Below are 18,512 nucleotides of genomic sequence, written 5' to 3' on the forward strand. Positions count from 1 at the left end.
AATCAAGAGAACAATCCAAAAAAGGTCATTCATAATTTGTGAGTACACATGGAGTTCTACTTTGTGCATTTTGTCCACAGATGTCAAATTTTTGTAAGTGCTTTAGAATTTATAATAATTAAAAATAAATGGAAAAAATGAGAAAATATAGATTAAAAATACTCTGTGAGTTAGCATACACTTCATCAGGTAATCACAAAGAACCATTATCCTTCCAGGGTCTAGCACAGCATTTGACACAAGGGAGACAGTAAGTGTTTAACAAATGCATAAAGAATTACATAATTATATATAATTCATATAACATTTGAGACCAAACAACAGTATATTTGATTAGATGTGATAACTAATAAGTCAATTAAGAAATCTAAACCAGTTTAAAAAAATCTAAACTCCTAGTTTTCCAACTTAAATCCCTTATTTCTCCAATTTATATCACAATTTCAAGTATTAGTGGCTGCTAGGATTTTAACTTTAGGTTTTCCTGCTCTAAACTTCCTTATCTAGTACCTCATGCTCTTCACACCTAAATGCAATTATTGAGTTCACACTTAAAAGTGTAACTTAGCAAATCCATTTATAAAGCAAAAACAGTTTTAAAATCAAATAATTAGGTCTTTAGTCGAATTTGTTCAAGTTTCTGTTTAGCAGGGGCACAGAATATGTTTGGGTCTTTTAGAAGTTAATATATATTATCATGTAAGATTAAGTGGGTAAGAGTATACAGAAATTACCTTTTAAAAAAAAGGACTATCTGAATATTGATGTATTGTATATATTATATATATTATGTGACGATTAAAAGAACCAATCTCTAAGCAGTAAAACAATCCAGCAGTACAAGCATTAACTTCGCCTATAAGCACAAGCCATTCTCTAAGAAAGAAAACCTAACTAACTCTAATAACACTATCATAAAGACACATTTACATATTACATTTAGAGTAAGTGTGAAAGCATCCCAGAATTAGAGACTGAAAAGTTTTAAAACACTTAATAGAAAAAAACCCCAAAAGTCATCAATTATTATTCTTTAACACTCAAACTTCAAAAGTTAATCTTAACTTTTGAAGGTATTTTTTTCCTATAAGCTGCAGGGCATATTTGTTATACTAAAATATTTTAAAATATTTACTGTTTAAAATTTTTAAAGCTGCTACTTATTTTTCACCAAAGTAAAAATTCTACACCCAAAACAGTTTTCTTGTGACTGAATTTCTTAAATGTTTTTCCCTAAAATGTAGCGTTATCAAATACAAATATACATTTTGCCAACAACAAAAATATATCCAAGTACCCGGGAAAGCAGCAAGTACATTATTTCAACACTGGATTGCACTTATAGCAGTCCACTAAAGTTACTGTTACAATATGTTTTTGTTTCCTTATTCAAGGGCTTTCCTACTCAATTTACCAGTAACTGTTAGTAACATTCTATGCAGGAGGACCTAACAATTGTAGGGAGAGAATGCCATCTGCTGCTTCATGTGTGTACTCAACAGGAGAAAACAAGCTAGATAACAGGTAGATTAATTACACAAAACAATCTAGAAATCCATATACAAAGCTGATGCTTACAAGTTGAAATATTCCCATTTCTATTTTTGATAACTTGAAAATTCATCAGTGGGCACTTACTGTCTTAATGCAAATTCTAAGTTATTCCACAGAATTATAATTATATAATGTGCTTTCTATGTCACTAGTTCATAATACTTACAAACATGGCTTTTATTCAGGAAGAGAGCCGAAGAAAAGGATCATTTGCCTGGGCTTAACAAAGTCATTTCCCATTTCTGGATTACTTCAATATCCTATTTATAAACATGTGACTTATATACAAGGTGACCATATAACTTAACAAAACAGGGACACCTTTGAGAATGTAAACTGGGGCAATTAATTATCAATTACGCCAGGACAAGTGTGAACCAGGACTATCCTAGGCAAATCTGAATGTATGGTCACCCTATTTATAAATTACTATGTTGCCTTCACTCCCTCTGGCTTAATAACCTTCTCAATGCCTAGAGAATCTTCCTGAAAAGCAATTTGAAAACTTTTAGGAAATAGCTAGATTCAAGAGGATAAAGGAGAGGAAAAAAGTGTGTGTGTGGAGGGGACCAAAATGGGAGCACACTCCTAACCATAAGGTACCCATATCTAGGTAACTACCACAACACAGCTGATTTTTTACTTATTTAACTTTGTTATACCATTTGGAATTCTTCGGCACTAATAAATAACTTCTTTAGAAAAGGCAAGTCCTTTCTAGGAGAATTCATTCATACATTAATTGGAATGCTTTCCTTTTGATATCTGGCATATGCTAGGTATTTGGAAAGGAAGAAAATTTGTTAGGGTGTGTGTGTATGTGTGTGTGTGTGTGTGTGTGTTGCAGTGTGCACTGTGGTAATGGAGAAAAGAGAGGTACAGATCATTTTAGGGGATGAAATTACCCTGGTGGTGACTGACTGGATAAAGTTTCCAAATACATTCTATGTGCCAGCATTACAGAGACCAAAACCAGACAAAGATACCACAGAAAAAGAAAACTATAGACCAATATCCCTGATGAACGCTGATGCAAAAATCCTCAAAAAATACTAACAAACAACATTCTATAATACATTAAAAGGATCATTCACCACAATCAAGTAGGATTTATTCCAGGTATGCAAGGATGGTTCAATATTCGCAAGTCAATCGACATGATACACAACAATAAAACAAAGTATAAAAATCCTATGATCATCCAATAGAGAAAAAGCATTTGACAAAATACAACATCTATTCATGATAAAAACTCTCAAAAAGTGGGTTTAGAGGGAACATACATCAACATAATAAAGGACATATATGAAAAATCCAAGCTAACACCATACTTAATGGTGGAAAACTGAGATTTTCCTCTAAGACCAGAAATAAGACACAGATGTCCACTCTTGCCACTTTTATTCAACATAGTACTTTAAGTCTTAGAGACAAGAAAAGAAATAAGAGGCATCCATATTGGTAAAGAAGTTAAGCTGTTACTACTTGTCGATAATATACTACATCTAGAAAATTCTGAAGACTCCACCAAAAAAACTACTAGAAGTAATCAATGAATTCAGTAAAGCTGCAGGATACAAATTAATATGAGGAAATTAATAGCATTTCTATACGTTAATAAGGAAGTAGCAGAAAGAGAAATTAAGAAAACAATTCCCTTTATAACTGCACCAAAAAGAATAAAATAACTAGGAATAAACTTAACCAAGAAGGTGAAAGAAACTGAAGATGATACAAACAAATGGAAAGATATTCCATGCTCATGGATTAGAAGAATGAATACTGTTAAAATGTCAATACTACCCAAAGCAATCTACAGATTCGATGCAATCCCTATCAAAATACCAACAGCATTTTTCACAGAACTAGAACAAATAATGCTAAGATTTGTATGGAACCACAAAAGAGTCCAAAAATAGCCAAAGCAATCTTGAGAAAGAAAAAGAAGGATGTTAAAACCAGAAGTGAAGAAAGGCAGAGCAAAATTTTAAGACTAACTTGCCTATTTCAAATTTTAAATCCTAAGAGGAAAAAGAAACTTGTTTTCTCCTCAATTTTTAGTACCCTAGCCTAGGAGGTCTAAATTCAGACAAGTCGTATTAATATTATGGCTTATCAGTGTCATTGATTAAATAGTTCCTGTGGAGGAGGGCACAGGATGTAATGAGCACTGGGTGTTATATAAGACTGATGAATCACTGAACTCTACCTCTGAAACTAATAATATGCCATATGTTAATTAATTGAATTTAAATAAAAAAATACCTCTTTGTGGATCTATTTTTAAACAAAAATACATTCCAAGATCTAAACAACCACATTTTAACTACCATTAGTGAGATTCTGTAACCAACCAAAGGAAAACTGATGTTTATGACAGGGTTGGCATGAATAAATAAAGGGATTAAGGAACAAAGTTGAAAATTTCCAGGAGTGCCTGGGTGGCTCAGTCAGTCAAGCATCTGCCTTTGGCTCAGGTCGGATGATCCAGGGTCTGGGATCAAGCCCCACATTGGGTTCCCTGCTCCGTGGAGAGTCTTCTCCCTCTCCCTCTGCCCCTGCTTGTGTTTTCTCTCTCTCGCTCTCTCTCTCAAATAAATAAAATATTTAAAAAAACAAAGAAACAAACTTTCAACCTTTGGCAAATATTCAGAAGCCAAGATGTATGTGTGTGTGTGTGTGTGTGTTTGTGTTTAAAAAGGCTTCTTCCTTTTCTAATTTTAATTGGATTAAAAAATAAAATGGGGGGCGCCTGGGTGGCACAGCGGTTAAGCGTCTGCCTTCAGCTCAGGGCGTGATCCCGGCGTTACAGGATCGAGCCCCACATCAGGCTCTTCCGCTATGAGCCTGCTTCTTCCTCTCCCACTCCCCCTGCTTGTGTTCCCTCTCTCCCTGGCTGTCTCTATCTCTGTCGAATAAATAAAAATCTTTAAAAAAAAAAAATAAATTAAAAAATAAATAAATAAATAAAATGGACTTTTCCTAATAAATGAATGGATATCACATTTTAAAATGTAAATGTAACATTTAAAACTGATCTCAATTAGTAAGCTGAGGCAATATATAATTATGGTAAATAGTGGCATCTATTATATAATGAGATCAAAGGAAGCAGGTAATATTTGCCACAGAACTGATGAAATACAAAAGTAAAAAATACAGTAAAAATTCTTATGTAACCTAAGAAAGACTCTATTATACTTAAAAGAATTTTCTTAAAGTTTTAAAGTCTATCCTAATATTTTACATGGGTGAACTATTTATATATACAGTTAAATTATTAGCTATACTTTTAATTAGTACATTTTATTGCAGGAGAATTCTGGATTACTGTAATTACATTGTCACTGAAGTCCAGAATATTTATGTATCTCAGAAACAATCCACATAGTTCGATGACAAACTGGTCAGTTTGTAGACGTCTGAATTTGCTGTATCTTCCTGCCTAGACTTCTGGTGCTCTAGATACAAGGTAGGCTGCATATGACTGTCATGAATCTCCTTTCCCAGACTTCTCAATCTTAAAAATCCCTTTCCATACATCAACTATGTATTCATTAATTCAACAAACATTTAGCAGATGTAGTGAAGAGAAGGGCCATATGCACCCCAATGTTCATAGTAGCATTGTCCACAATAGCTAAATTGTGGAAGGAGCCCAGATGCCCTTCACCAGACGAACGGATAAAGAAGATGTGGTCCATATATTCAATGGAATATTACTCAGCCATCAGAAAGAACGATTACCCAACATTTGCAGCAGCATGGACGGGACTGGAGGAGATTATGATAAATGAAATAAGTCAAGCAGAGAAAGACAATTATCATATGGTTTCACTCATTTATGGAACATAAGAAATAGGGAGGTCGGTAGGAGAAGAAAGGGAAGAATGAAGCGGGGTAAACAGAAGGGGGAATGAACCACGAGAGACTATGGACTCTGGGAAACAAACTGAGGGCTTCAGAGGGGAGGGGGATGGGGGACTGGGATAGGCCGGTGATATGTATTAAGGAGGACACACATTGCATGCAGCACTGGATGTTATAAGCAAACAATGAATCATGGAACACTACATCAAAAATTAAGGATGTACTGTATGGTGACTAACATAACATAAAAACAACAAAAAAATTTACTGAGAATTTACTATTGTTAGGCTCTGCAATGGTCACTGAGGATACTGTGAACCCTAGCTATCCTGTTCTATTTGGATTTCTTCCAATGTGGAACCTTTGAGGCTTTGCTCTTGCCTCCTAGGAGAGGCATCCTGCTTTACTTCCTTTCCTAGAGCATCTACTCATTCTTTTGGATTCCATTCAGGATTTCCCTCTGCCAGAAGCTTTCTCTGATTCTCAACATCTGGGTTAATACTCTGCACTCTCTGCTCTTATGACATCTTATGCTTACCATTATCACTACCTGTATGATATTGTACTTTCCAAATTAATTCATATTTCTATTAAAATTACATATACACATCATTTGAAAATCAAATAGCAATAATGAAAAGCTGTCATCCTTTGACATACTCCTTTCTACTTATGATTCTGATACTTAGTAAACCCACTTACAACATTTTTAGCTATTTCTTTTATTATGTTCATGCATCCTTCTAAATAACATGCTGACACAGCTATTTCTCTTGATTTTTGAACTTTAGACATTATCTTTTGACTCCTTTATTTATTTATTTATTTTTAAAGATTTTATTTATTTGACACAGAGAGACAGGAAGAGAGGGAACACAAGCAGGGGGAGTGGGAGAGGGAGAAGCAGGCTTTCTGCTGAGCAGGAAGCCCAATGCGGGGCTCGATCCCAGGACCCTGGGATCATGACCTGAGCCGAAGGCAGACGCTTAACGACTGAGCCACCCAGGCGCCCCACCCTAACATATTTATGACAATGTACCTATTATTCACAAATAAGCTACATAGTACTATGACTGGATTCCTTTCTTGTACATTTAGTTTGATTCACTTTTCATTTGCCTAAATTTTCTATGTTTCTATGTATCATGAATCCAAATCTGTAAACCCCCTCAATTCCTCTCAATGTGATCCAACATATTAAGCAATCTATCAGTTCCTAACAAGAAAGAAAGAAAGAAAGAAAGAAAGAAAGAAAGAAAGAAAGAAAAGAAAGAAAGAAAGAAAGAAAGAAAGAAAGAAAGAAAGAAAGAAAGAAAGAAAGAAAGAAAGAGAAAAAGAAAGAAAGAGGAAGGAAAGGGAAGAAACCTCAAAGACCTCCCACCTGTTCCAGTCTGGACTGGCTGCTCTCTACGATGGAGACACAGATGTCATCCTAGAGCTTCCTTTTGCNCTGCTCTCTACCATGGAGACACAGATGTCATCCTAGAGCTTCCTTTTGCCATCAAGCTGGAAATTTCCTTTGCCTCTCTCCTGTGTTGGATTCCCTGATTCTCCGATCCCATGCCTTCCTTCCTCTTTCTGGATTTACTCTCTTAATTTGGTGGAACACAGCCTCCAGCAGCTTCCCGATAAAGGATGCAGAGGAAGTAAAGTTTGAGGCTTTGTCTGTCTGAAAATGTCTTTATTCTATCTTCACACTTGCTTAACTTTGGTTTATAAAATTTCAAGTTGGAATTCATTTTCCCCCTCAAAAAATGTGAGGGTGTTGTTCCACTGTCTTCCATTTCTAGTGTTGCAACTGAGAAGGACAATATAATTTTCACTCCTAATCCTTTGAATGTGACCTGTTTCACCTCTCGGGAAGCTTTTGGGATCTTCTCTTTTACCGTCCCTGATGGTTTGAGTTTCCAATGATGCGCCTGAATATGGATCTTCTTTCACTCACTTTGTTGGACCCCAGCATAGTCCTTTTTCAGTATGGAACTCTTATATTACAAGGAATTTTCTAGTACTCATTCATATTCTTTTACTAGCACTCTTATTAATCCACTGTTGGGCTTCTTTGATTGTCTAATTTTCTTATTTTTTTTCTTCCATTGTCCATTTTATTTTAACTTTCTGGGTGACACTTGCCACTTTATCTTCTAAATTGTCTACTAAGATTTAATTTATGCTAACATGTCTTAAATTTCAAAGAGTTCTTTCTTCTCTGAATTATCCTCTTTATGGAATCCTGGTCTTGTTTTATGGTTCCAATATTGTTTTGTTTTGTTCCAATTTCTTATTTTCTGTTTGTTTTTCTTTTTGATTTCCATTTAAGAGGCTTTCTTTAAAAGGCTGGCAGTTGTCAATTATCTGTTCACTTCTGAGAGTGAGTCACTCAAGATTCTTTGTTCACAACAGAGTTTATTACCCAGTCAACTTCACTGTCAGTTCATAATGTAGGCTGATTTTTAAATCAGGGATTCCACATACCTGTTTTTATGGGACTCTCTTAAATATGTTTCTTACTCCTAAAAGTGTTTCACCAATCTCCTGCTTTGGAATTTCAAGCCCAGCTAACAGTGTTAGGATAGCAAGAGTTGGGAAGTGTCTGGGAGGATTTTCAGTCCAGTGTCTCATCTCATTTGCATCCCAGGCTGTCCAAACTTTCATGAAAAAAAACCATCCCTGTGTCCTGCAAGATCTAGGGAGGAGTCTCTAGCTGTGCTAGAGTAGGTGGGAGCCATCAGAACTGAACTAATCCAATAAATATTTCATATCAGTTCTCCTTTTTCAGCCACACCCTGAGCCCTAATCTTCAAAGTATCTAGCATCTCCAAGTTCTGAGTTCTTCCAGGGTTCTTAGTGCAAAATGTCTGCCTAATTATTGGCTTCTTCCATTCAAGCATGTGAGGTTCCGTTCTTTCAGTTATATTAAGCCAAATACAACTTATATATCTGGTTGCTAGCTTCAAACATTTCATGGTCTAGCATTTCTCCCATTTTTTCCTTGTAAGTATATTGTTGTTTTTTTTTTTAATTCCTTTACTGCCATTATAGTAGCTTTCAAGGTGTGGAGGAGGATAAATGTGAATATTCATTTTGCTATGTTTAAGTAGAGTGATAATAAGGGTTTGTTTTATAGATTAAAAATTCCAAATATAGTAAAAGGAATAAAATATAATAATAAACACCCATGCAAACCCACCATGCGGGCTAAGAAATAAAACATTACAGATACAAGTAAAGTCTTTTGTACCTTTTTCTCTAATCCCATGCTTCTGCTCAGCCAGAGATGACTATTATCCTGAATTCAGCTTTTAAACACTCTCACGTACATCTTTATATTTTTACTATATAAAGAATTCATGAACATGTTTATTCTTAACATATTTGATAGAGGGAGTATCGTATTATATATATCCTTCAACAGCTTTTTTCATACAACAATATAGAGGCTTTTTTGGATTTAGCCAAAAATGAATGTAGTTTAGATCACTCATTTTCATTGCTGTACAGAATCCCATTGTATGACTATACAAAAATCTATTTATCCATTCCCCTGCTGATGGGCAAGTTTCCTTTTATTTTTGCAATTACACATCAGGCTTCTATGAATAATCTTTTGTAAATAAATCATATTGAGGTATAACACACATAAAGTGCATAAATCAGAATTATGAGCTCAGTGAATTTTTACTTATATATACACTCACAGAGCTCCCATCAAGATAAAAATATTTCCAGCTCCTCAGAAAAATCCTCTGCTCACTTTTGCAGTGAATATACTCTCCCTCCCCAAAGGTTACCATCATTCTGACTTTTATCACCATAAATTAGTTTTGACTATCATTAAATTGTTAAGTAGAATCATAAAGTATATACACTTTATGTCTAACTCTTTTCACTCATCATCATGGCAAATTAGCATAAATTCATCCAAATTTTTGCATATAGCATTTTTTTCTTTTCTTTTACAGCTGTGGAGTACTTACATTGTATAACTATACACTAATTTATCCCTTCAACTGTTGATGGACACGGGTTTCCTGTTCTTAGATGTTATAAATGAAGCTGCTATGAACATTCTTTTTTACATGTCACTTAGTGGATATATAAACTCATTTTCTTTATCTAAGTGTAAAGTTGATGAGTTATAGGGTAGGTTATATTCAGCTTCAGCAGATATCACCAAAGAGTTTTCCAAAATGGTTACATCAATTTACAATCCCACCAACAAGGTATGATAGTTTCATGTATTCCACATCATCATCAAGGCTTGGTGTTATCAGTCTTTTTCATTTTTAGCCATTATGGCAGGTGTGTAATAGTAATTCACTTGAGTTTTAATTAACATTTCTCTGAAAATTAGCAATGTTAAGCATCTTTTTGTGATTACTGGACATTTAAATATCTTTTGATGAATTTGTTTAAAACTTTCCCCCATTTTAAAAATTAGCTTCGTATTTTTTTTTTTTTGGTAATAGCTGAAACACTCACCTATTGTATAATTCACACATTTAAACTGCACAATTCAATGGTTTTTAGTATATTCACAGATACACAGATATTTGCAACCATCATCACAATCAATTCTAGAATATTTTCAACACCATAAAAAAACCCTTACTAGGAAACCAATGATCTACTTTAGTTTCTACAGATTTGCCTATTCTGGAAATTTCATATCAATGAAATCACACAATATTTGTTCTTTGGTGCCTGGTTTCCTTCACTTGGCATAATGTTTTCAAGAATCACCTATGTTGTACCACATATCAATATTTCATTCCTTTTTATTACTGAATAATATTCCATTTTGGGATGTACCATTTTTTATCTATTCCTCAGTTGATGGGCATTTGGATTTTTTCTACTTCATGGAATTGGGAATAATGCCTCTGTGAACAGTTTTGTAAAATTTTTATGTGGACATGTGTTTTCATTTCTCTTGGGTATATACATAGAACTGGAGTTATTGGATCATATAGTAATGCTCTGTTTAACTTTTTGATGAACTTCCAGACTGCTTTACAAACTGGTTGTACCATTTTTACATGCTCACCTCTAGTGTATGAAGGTCCAATTTCTCCACATCCTCACCAATATTATTATTATCTGTCTTTATGATTATAACCATCCCAGGGGTTATGAAGTGGTATCTCATTGTAATAATGACATGAATTTTCCTGAATTACAGTGATTTAATTTCTCATGAATTATAGTGATGTTAAACATCTCTTCATGTGCCTGCTAGCCATTTGTGTGTCTTCTTTGGAGAAATGTCTATTCAAATTCTTTGTCCATTTCTAAATTGGGTTACTTATCTTTTTATTCTACAGTTGTAAGAGCTGTTTATGAATTCTGATACAAGTCCCTTTTCATACAAATGATCTGTATATATTTTCTACCATTCTGTGGGTTGTATTTTCATTTTCTTGATGGTGTCATTTGAAGCACAAAAGTTTTAAATTTTGATGAAGTCCAACTTATCTTTTATTGTCTTTGGCTGCTTGTGCTTTCAGTGTTGTATCGAAGGAACCATTACTCAATCCAAAGTCATGAAGATTTACTTCTATGTTTCTTTCTAAGAGTTTCGGAGTTTAACTCTTACATTTAAGTCCGATTTGTTTTGAATTAATTTTTGTGTATGGTGGGAGTTAGGGTTCCAACCTCATTCATTTGCATGTGGATATCGAGTTGTCCCAGCACCATTTGTTGAAAAGATTACTTTTTCACCACTGGCATGTCTTGGCATCCTTGTCAAAAATGAACTGCAGATGTGAAGTTTTATACCTGGACTCTCTCAATTCTATTCCGCTGACCTATATGTCTATCCTTATACAGTACCACACTGTCTTGATTACTGTTGCTTTGTAGTAAGTTGTGAAATTGGGAAGGGAGTGTTCCTCTTTTTCAAGATTGTTTTGGCTATTCTTGGTCCTTTGAATTCCCATATGAATTTTAGGATAAGTTTGCCAACTCCTCCAAGTTAAGACAGCTAAGAATTTTATAATGATTGTGTTGAAGCTGTGGAGTATTGCCATCTTAATAGTAAGTCTTTTTTTCTTTTTTTAAGATTCATTTATTTATTTTAGAGAGAAAGCGCGAGCAAGGGGAGGGCCGGAGGGAGAGAGAGAAGCAGATTCCCTGCTGAGCATGGAGCCAGACACAGGGCTCAATCTCATGACCCTGAGACCAAGACCTGGGCCAAAATCAAGAGTCAGATGCTCAACCAACTAAGCCACCCAGGTGCCCCAATAGTAAGTCTTCTTTTTCTTTTTTTTTTTTTAAAGATTTTATTTATTTATGTGACAGAGAGACAGCCAGCGAGAGAGGGAACACAGCAGGGGAGTGGGAGAGGAAGAAGGAGGCTCCCAGCGGAGGAGCCCGATGTGGGACTGGATCCCGGAACGCCGGGATCACGCCCTGAGCTGAAGGCAGACGCTTAATGACTGAGCCACCCAGGCGCCCCCCCAATAGTAAGTCTTCTGATTCATGACCAGGGTATATCTTTCCATTTACTAGATTTTCTTTTATTTATTCCAACAATGATTTGTAGTTTCTAGTTTATATGTTTTGTACTTCTTTTGTTAAATTTATTCTGAAGTATTTAATTCTTTTTGGTGCTACTGTAAATGAAATGTTTTGTTCATTTCATTCACAGGTTGTTTATTCCAAGTGTATAGAAACTCAAATGATTTTTTTTATAGGGATCATCTATTCTGCAAACTTACCAATTTTTAAAATTAGTTCTAATAGTATTTTAGGTGATTCTTAAGATTGTCTATATTCAAGATCATGCCATCTGTGAACAGGGGTTGTTTTACTTCCTCTCTTACAATCTGGGTGTCTTTAATTTTTACTGTCTAATATCCCTGATCAGAACCTCTAGTACAATGTTTAATAATAAGTAAAGGGACATCCTTGTCTTGCTCTTGATCAGAGGAAAGTATTTATAAGTCACTAGACTCAGACTGTATTTTTTTTTCATCTATATTAATAAGTGGTATCGGTGAGTATGTTTTTTTGTACTTATATGGTCTTGGTATCAGGGTAAACTGGCCTCATAGAATAAGTTGGGAAGTGTCTCCTCCTCTTCCACTTTTTGGAAGCATTTATAAAGAACTGATATTTATTCTTTGAATGTCTGGTAGAAATCACTAGGGAATCTATCTGGGACTAGGCTCTTCTTTGTGGGTAGTCTGAGGACTAATTTAATCTCTTTAGTTGTCATTTTTATTCAGATTCCTATATTCCCTTGAGTAAGTTTTAGTAGTTTATACTTTTATGTAAACTTGTCCATTCCATCTAAGTTATCTAACTTACTGGCATTCAAATGCTCATAATATTCCATTATAATCATTTTCATTTCTGTAAGGTCAATAGTAATGTCCTCTATTTCATTCCTGATTTTAGTACTCTGTTTTTTGTCAATGTAGCTAAAGGTATGTCGATTTTTTTTTTTTTTACAAAGAACTAAATTTGGATTTCATTGACTTTTGCTCTTGCTTTCAAATTTCTATTTCCTTAATTTCTTCTTAGTTTTCCAGTGTGTTAAGGTGGAATGTTGGGTTATTTACCAAAGATATTTTTTAAAAAAGATTTTATTTATTTATTTGACAGAGACAGAGACAGCCAGCGAGAGAGGGAACACAAGCAGGGGGAGTGGGAGAGGAAGAAGCAGGCTCATAGCGGAGGAGCCTGATGTGGGGCCCGATCCCACAACGCCGGGATCACACCCTGAGCCGAAGGCAGACGCTCAAACGCTGTGCCACCCAGGAGCCCCAATATTTTTTTATTTTTAAAATAGATGTTTATAGCTATAAATTTACCCCTAAACACTGCTTTAGCTAAATTCTGTAAGTTTTGTATGTTGTGTCAATTTCTTTCATCTGAAAGTATTTCCTAATTTCCCTTGTCATTTCTTCTTTGACTCATTGGTTATTTAGAAGTATGTTGTTTAATTTCCAAATACTTATGAGCTCCTCACATTTCTTTCTATTATTGATTTCTACACATTCCATAGTGATTAGAGAACATACTTTGTACTATTTCAATTCTTTTAAACTTAATCGAGTCCTGCTTTATGATTGAGCATATGGTCTATTCTGGGCAATATTCTGTGAGTACTTGATAAGAAAGCATATTCTGGGGGTGCCTGGGTGGCTCAGTTGGTTAAGTGTCTGTCTTCAGCTCAGGTCATGATCCCAGGGTCTGGGAGTGAGCCGCATTGTCAGGCTCTCAGCTCAGCTGGAAGCCTGCTTCTCCCTCTCCCTCTGCCTGCTGCTCCCCTTGCTTGTGCACTCTCTCTCTGTCAAATAAATAAAATCTTTTTTAAAAAAAGAATGCATATTCTGCTGTTGTTGGGTGTAGTGTTCTATAGTTGTTAATGGTCTACTTGGTTTATAGAGTTGTTCAAATCTACTACTTCCTTATAGAGCTTCTGCCTAGTTATTCTATCCATTATTAAAACGAGGTCATTAAAGTCTTCAACTATTATTGTTATTTCTGTCAGCTTTTGTTTCATATATTTTGGGCTTCTACTGTAAAGTACATATATGTTTATAATTGCCATATCTTCCTCATGGGTTGACCCTTCTATCATTATAAAATGTTCCTGTTTATCGTTAGTGGCATTTTTTGTTTTAAAATCTACTTTGTTTGATATTAGCATAGCCACTCCAGCTTTTTAATGGCTGCTGTCTACGTGATACATCTTTTGCCATCCTGTTACTTTCAACATATTTGTATCCTTGAATTTAAAAAGTGTGCTCTATAGATAGATAGCATGTGCAATATGATTTTTTAAAAAATCCAATCTAATAATCTCTGCTATTGGTAGGGTTGTATAATCCTGTCTAAGTTTAATGTTATTATGGATATTGTTAGATCTATGTCCCTCATTTTTGTCATTTACTTCCTCTAGCCTTCCTGTGCTTTTACATTAAGTGAATATTTTCTAGTGTAACATTTTAATAACTTTAATTTTAATAATATTTTTTACAATATATTTTTTAGTTACTTTCTGGGTAGTTTCCCTAGGACTCACCATATACATCTCATCAGAATCTACCTCAGATTTTTACTAACTTAATTCCAAAAGATAAAGAAATGTTATTTCTATATAGCTCTATTCCTTTTTCTCCCTTTTTGTAATATTATTGTTATCAAATGATAAACATATTACATCTTTATATATTAAAAATACAACAATAAACCATGATATTTATTTCTTCATTTAATTTTACATCTTTTAATGAAGTCGAGAGAAAGACAGCAAAAACATATGTCTGAAGTGTTTGTTATATCAACTTTCTTATTCCATTTCTGGTTCTTTTTTATTGGTTCTTGTGAGTTTGAGTTGCCACCTTGTGTCATTTCTTTAGCCCCCAATTTTGTTCTCACTTATTTTCTTTATGCTGTTATTGGCAAATATATTACATATTACATGTTATATGCCATCAATATAAAATACGTAATTGCTTTATTCAACTGCTTTTTAGGTCAGTTAAGAGAAAAAGTACTATATTTTAGAATTGCTTAATTACCTTCATTGACCATAATAAGGAGCTTATTTTATACATAATGAGTTGTTTTTTCATGTGGATTTATCTGAGGTCACTTGCTTTCAGCCTAAAGTACTTCCGTTAGTATTTCTTAGAAGGCAGCTTTGAAAGCAATGAATTCTCTGTTTTTGTTTGCCTGGTAATGTCTTTAATTTTCCAAGATAGTTTTGCTGGATATGGAATTCTTGGTTACCGGTTCAGCACTTTGACCATGTCATCCAACTGTCTTCTGACTTCAACGGTTTCTAAAGATTAATCAGCTATTAATCTTATTGGTGTCCCCTTGCATGTAATGAGTAGTTTTCTTTTTCTTTATTTTTTTTAAAGTTTTTATTCAACACTTCCATACATCACCCAGTGCTCATCGAAAGTGTACTCTTTAATCCCCACCACATATTTAACCCATCCCCCCAACCTCCCTTCTGGTAACTGTGATGAATATTTTTTCTCTTGCTATCAACATTTTCTCTTGTCTTTCAGTATTTTTACTACGATGTGTTTTTAATATGGACCTTTGTTGTACTTCTTTGATATGCAATGTTTTTCATCAAATGTGGTAAGTTTTAAGCCATTATTGCTTTATTTATTTATTTTTTAAATGTATTTGAGAGAAAGAATGCATGCAAGGGAGTGGGGGAGGGGCAGAGGGAAAGGAAAGAGAATCTCAAGCAGATTCCCAGCTGAGCATGAAGCCCATCTCAGGGCTTGATCTCAGGACACAGAGATCACTATCTGCGCTGAAGGCAGACACTCAAGATGCTATCCTCAAGTTCGTTAATTCTTTTTTCTGTCAGTTTAAATATACTGTTGAGGCCTTCTAGTGAACTTTTCATTTTTAATTACTGTACCGTTCAACTACAGAATTTCTTTTTCTATTTTTAATAATTTCTATCTCTATTGAAACTCTCTATTTGATGTCACATTGTTATCGTACCTTACTTTACTTAACAAATCTTAACAATATCGAGTCTTCCAATTCATAAATATATATCTATTTATTTAGGCCTCATTTCATTTCTTTCAACAATGTTTTAGAGTTTTCACCTGGTCCAAGAATATATGTATTTTCAACTTCTCAAAATATTGCTAAACTATTTTCCAAAAACATTTTACTGGTTTGGATTCCACCAGGAGTGTATAGGAATGTTTCCTATTTTACTTCCTCACAAATACATGCTTTCATCAGACTTTTTAACTGTCTCCAAGTAATAGGTAATGGTACGGTATCTCACTACAGTTTTAATTTGGATCTCCCTAAGTCCATGAAAGGATGAACTGTTTTTCATACTGATTAGAAACTATGATTTCCTCTTTTGTAAACAGTTTATTCATATCTTTGGTCCACTTTTCTACTGGGCTGTTTTTCTCTTACTGATTCATAGAATTTGTATATATAATTGGATATTGATTCTCTTTAAGTTACATTTAAGTCTTATCCTATCTCTAGCTTGTCTTTCTATTTTGTTTACTCTGTGTTTTGAGCTGAAGAAATTTTTATTTTTAGTATGGGTAGAATTAATTAACCTTTGCATTTACAGATTGGGCTTCTTCTGTCTTAAAAAAAATCCTTCTTATCCCTAAATCATAATCTCTTGCTTTTCACACTAAGAGTTCACTAACTTAGATTTGATTTTTTTATATGCTGTGAAGTAATAATCCAAATTTTTACATAGATATACCAAAAGTCCAGCATCCTTTATGTAATAGTCTGCCTTTTCCTTATTTATATACCATTTCAGTGTATAATTGGGGATAAATTTTATTTTTATTTGTCCATTTTCCTCTTTAATTAAAAACTTAGTGGAGAGATGGACCATCCTATTTGCCATTGTATCCCTGTTCTTAATATGCAGTAGTTACTTTTTAATATTCACTGGATAATAAGTAGGAATAGGCAAGAGGAAAAGAAGTGTACCACACACAAAACATGTCATAGAGTAGAATGCACTGTCAAAAGAAAAAGTTGCAAAAGTAGGAAAAACTTGACCATAATAACAATAAATATAATATATATAAATATATATAAATAATAACAATATTTTATACATAATGAGAGACCATTAAGAATTTCAAGCAGGGAAATTCTGCAAATTTTAAAGCCTGACAAAAGCAAGTATTAAGACAACATACAGCAACACATACTGTGCTGGGAGAGGAAGAATAAACTATTCAAACACTTAGGAGGGCAACTTGGTAATATCTTGTAATGCTGAAGGTATGTAGTCTACAAAACAGCAATTCCACCCCCAGTATTTACCTTCAAGACACTCATACATGTGCATGAGAAAAAAGGTCTTAGAATGTTTACTGAAGTATTTTCTATAATCTTTAAAACTGGAAACAGTCCAACATATATTAACAGAAAAATGAGTATGTAATGGCACAGTAATATAATGTAATACCATTCAATAATTAAAATAAATTAGGACTGTGTATATCACCATGGATAAATCTCATAAACAACGTTGATCAAAAACAGCAAGTTTCTGCACACTAATTTTCTATAAAGTTAACAGTGCTATGTTATAGGAATAGAACAAAATCATGCACGAAAATAACACTAAATTTAGGATAATAGTTACTTTGGGGGCGAGAAGTAAGAACAGAATCAGAGCAACACCAGGCCATTAATGTTTCATTTAAAAATATACAGATCTGAAGCAAATATAGCAAAGCATTCAGATTTGACAAAGCTGGGTGGTGGGGTGTATGAGTGTTCATTACATTACTCTCTCTGGTTTTCTACTGAAGGGAAGATTACTTTGGTGGTGGTATGGAAAATGGACTGGGTGGGGAAAAGGCAAAAAAGGAAACAAAGAGGTCAGAAGACTTTTGAAGTCCAGTGAGAAATGACAAGCAGTACCAATGAGGATAAAAACTGAGGGCCTGAGAAAAGAGTGAAACTGAGAGATACTAAGAAAATAAAATCAGCGAGATTAGGTGACAGATTAGATATAAGAAGAACAAAGTGGAAATTTTGGGTTCACAGGCATTCTTCCTCAAAATTGGAAAGTATGTGGAACGGGTTTCAGGAGATGAAGACCTATGAGGCTGAAGGGCCTATTCACTATTGCAGTGAAAGATCCAACAGGAGGCAATACAGCAAAGTGATTAGCATCACAAGCTCTGTTAACAGGTGTCCTGCGTTCAAATCTAGATTCAACCACTTAAACACATTAATTAACCATTCCAAACCTCAGTTTCCTAACCTGTTAAAAGGGGTGTTAATAAAAACAACTATTCCCACAGGTCTTTGTGAGAGGAAATTAGATGCCTGTCAAGTGCTATGTGAAATCTTTGACACAGACTATTTCTTCAATAAATGCCTACAGCTACCATTTACGACACTTCTTTCTCATTTATAGCACATACTTCTATACATCACTTCCTCAATGATTCCACCTGGGTTCCTGAAGCACTTATTATGCATATGTAAAAATTTCAAGATGCTTAGCAGTATACCTTATTTAAACTTGCCAAATAATTTCACTAAAGTCAGCATCATTTTCCAATTCAAGAACATACCCTGTATCATGT

General features: G+C 34.3%; 1 protein-coding gene across 1 annotated transcript in view; it reads right to left on the reverse strand.

The window, feature by feature from the left end:
- RANBP17 (RAN binding protein 17) overlaps positions 1 to 18,512 on the reverse strand; it is a 324,733-nt gene that overhangs the window by 225,857 nt on the left and 80,364 nt on the right. The gene's annotated exons all lie outside the window — the stretch shown is intronic.

The sequence above is a fragment of the Ailuropoda melanoleuca genome, chromosome 3 (assembly GCF_002007445.2).
Source record: "Ailuropoda melanoleuca isolate Jingjing chromosome 3, ASM200744v2, whole genome shotgun sequence".
Classification (NCBI taxonomy): Eukaryota; Metazoa; Chordata; class Mammalia; order Carnivora; family Ursidae; genus Ailuropoda; species Ailuropoda melanoleuca.